Source organism: Camellia sinensis, chromosome 2, assembly GCF_055761805.1.
Source record: "Camellia sinensis isolate YWXY chromosome 2, ASM5576180v1, whole genome shotgun sequence".
Lineage (NCBI taxonomy): Eukaryota > Viridiplantae > Streptophyta > Magnoliopsida > Ericales > Theaceae > Camellia > Camellia sinensis.
The window spans coordinates 8,420,799-8,424,390 of record NC_138962.1 but is presented as its reverse complement, the minus strand read 5'-3'; positions in this window follow the sequence as shown (position 1 = coordinate 8,424,390).

Here is a 3,592-nt window from a genome sequence, read left to right as displayed (position 1 = left end):
AAGTTGAATAGAAAAATTACTTGAATAAAAATGGAAGTCGAATAAAAATAAAAATAGAAGTTGCAAAATATTAAAAATAGAAGTTCATTCAAGAAACCACTATACCTTAACGATATATTTGGAAACTAAATAAAAAAGGAAGTTGAATAGAAAAATTACTTGAATAAAAATAGAAGTTGAATAAAAATAAAAATGGATGTTGCAGAATATTAAGGCCAAGTTTGGGAAGACTAAAAAAGTGCACTTTTTGTCTTTTTGGACTAAAAAATTGAGGTTGAAAATATAGATGTTTGGGTTAACTTTTTGACTTTTTATTGAAAAATGTGTAATAAAAAATTGTAAAAATTGATTTGTAGGGAAAAATTTGATTGGGAGTTGTGCAGCCGTAATTGTTGACTTTTGGTGAATAGTGTTAACTTTTTAGCTTTTTGAGTAATTTTTTTGGCTTTTTGGCTTTTTTGGATCTTCCCAAACTTGGCCTAAAAATGGAAGTTCAATCCAGAAACCACTATACCTTAACGATCTATTTGGAAATTAAATAAAAAAGGAAGTTCAATAGAAAAATAAATTGAATAAAAATGGAAGTCAAATAAAAATAAAAATGGAAGTTGCAGAAAATTAAAAATGGAAGTTCATTCCAGAAACCACTATACATTAACGATCTATTTGGAAACTAAATAAAAAACGAAGTTTAATAGAAAAGTAAATTGAATAAAAATGAAAGTTGAATAAAAATAAAAATGAAAGTTACATAAAATTAAAAATGGAAGTTCAATCCAGAAACCACTATACCTTAACGGTCTATTTGGAAATTAAACAAAAAAGGAAGGTGAATCGAAAAATGACTTGAATAAAAATGGAATTGAAATAAAAATAAAAATAAAAATGGACGGTGCAGAAAATTAAAAATGGAAGTTCATTCATGAAACCACTATACCTTAACGATCTAATTTGAAAATTAAATAAAAAAGGAAGTTGAGTAGAAAAATGACTTGAATAAAAATTGAAGTCGAATAAAAATAAAAATGGAAGTTGCAGAAAATTAAAAATGGAAGTTCATTCGAGAAACCACTATATCATAACGATCTATTTGGAAATTAATTAAAAAATAAAGTTTAATAGAAAAGTAAATTGAATAAAAATGGAAGTTGAATAAAAATAGGGGTCATGCTTAAGTGTGCAACCCCCTTAAGGTTGCACATCATATGCAACCCAATTGTTAGCCGTTAGATTACAATAATTGATCAAGACCATTGAATTGTTTAATCGTTAAAAAGTTGAAACCGGGGCAACCGGTTAATGCTTGTATTTGCATGATTGCAACCCACTCACTCTCTGTATTTCGTCTCTATCTCTCTCTGTTCTCCTCTCTGTGTAAGGTTGAGTCAGTGTAACTGTTGATTTCCATTAACAGGGAGAAGCCCCTGTTGGGTTCGTTCCATTGACGAAGCTCTGTAAGGAACAGAATAACGGGCGATTTCCAACAACAACGTAACTAGAAGGCTGTGTTGGTTCCATTGCTGAAGTGAAGCCTTTCTCTCGAACTAGATATGAGGTATGGAGCTGTCTCCCTCTCTGTCTCTCTGGCCCGTTCACTTCAGCTATTTTCCCTCAACTAAACCCCCATCCTAACTTCAACCGCTCTACGCTTCGCTCCAACGGAAACCCCTCCATTGGCAGCTAACCTTTCTCTTTCTCTTTCTCAAGCGTGTGTTTGTGTTTGCACAAACAGGTAAACCGTGTGAAAATGTCATGTTTGTGTTTGTGTTAACAATTTTCGGTCATCAAGTAATTGTTTGTAGTAATGTCATGTGCAGTATGGCCCCAGCGGAAGTTAAAAGGGAAGGTGATGATTATGACATTCCAAATGAAGCAGATGACATTCATTTAATGAATGAAAGTCGGGCAGAACCTGATCATGGTTGCGAAGCTGGTCCGAGCAATGAAGAAGCAACCAACATGAACGTTGAAGATGGCGGAGCCGATGTGAAAAAAGAAATGGTTGACGATGCTCATCGCAATGACATGGTTGGTGATGTTGAACGTGCTATTCTGGAACAGAAATTTGATTCGGTCGAAGATGGAGAAGATTTCTACAATGCGTATGCTAAAGCCAAGGGATTTAGTATACGAAAATCCAGATTTAACACAAATAAAGAGGGAAAGGTCATTAGTAGGCTGTGGTTGTGTTCAAGGGAAGGTCAGAGATTACCAAAATACTTGGACCGTGTTGCTGAGAAGAGTAGAGCTCCCAAGGCACTAACAAGAGTAGGTTGCAAAGCCCAATTTCGCATACGGTACGATGCGGATGCTGGTGAAGGGGGAAAGTATGTTGTGACTCACTTCGTCGCAGACCACAACCATGAATTGGCGGAACAACACTGTATGATGTATCTGAGGTCACATCGCAGTTTAAACAGCGCTGACAAAGCTCAAGCAATGGCTATGCGCAATGTCGGTGATAAGACTAGCCAAATCATGGACTATATGGTAAATCAGTCCGGGTCTTATGAGAATGTTGGTTTCATCCGTACGGATCTGCACAACCATATTCAAGCCGAACGTAGAGCAGAAGTTGAGGATGGTGATGTGCAGGGTGAGTTGGTTTACCTATGCGCAAAACTTGATGTTGATGCACGTTTTTTTTACAAGTATGATGTGTGTAACGATAACAAGTTACAAAATCTGTTCTGGGCAGATTCGAAATCGCGGGCCGACTACGCAAAGTTTGGTGATGTGTTGATATTTGACTCAACTTACAGAACCAATGCATACAAGAAACCTTTTGTCATGTTGGCTGGTGTGACTAGCCACTTTAGGACCACGATATTTGCATGTGTTTTGCTAGCTAATGAGACAATTGAGACATACACATGGGTTTTGGAAACATTTATGGAGGCGATGGGCAATAAAGCACCTGTGTCCGTACTGATAGATGGGGATAAGGCGATGTGAGAGGCAATTAGAAGAGTATTTCCAGATGCAAGACATCGATTATGTAATTGGCATCTTGGGAAAAATGCTGTTTCAAATGTTCACATAAGTGGCTTTGCACATGCTTTCAAGCAGTGCATGGACATGGAAACGAATGAGACAAAGTTTGAGCATGGCTGGACGACAATGGTCGAAAAATTTGGACTTCAAACCAACAGTTGGGTGTTGGAGACATATGAGAAGCGTCATATGTGGACTGAGGCATATATGCGTGGACATTTCTTTGCTGGGATGAAGAGCACTCAGCGCTCGGAGTGTACAAATGCTTATTTTAATCCCTTCCTCCAACACAAATTGAAGCTATATGAATTCGTTAGGCACTATGATCGGGCTCTTGCAAGGATAAGGTATAACGAGGCTGGAGATGATGCTGAAACAAATAACACTTTTCCAGTATTGATTACTCCATTGCGAGATATAGAGAGACATGGAGCTGAGCTATTCACCCGAAATATATTTAGAATGTTCCGTGATGAAATCTTAGAAGAGGGGAAGTTGAATGTGAAGGACGTGTTCCCTTTGCCAGATGGTCAGAAATGCTACTATATTCATAAGTACAAAGTGAAGGACAGATCATGGATAGTAACACACAGTCCAA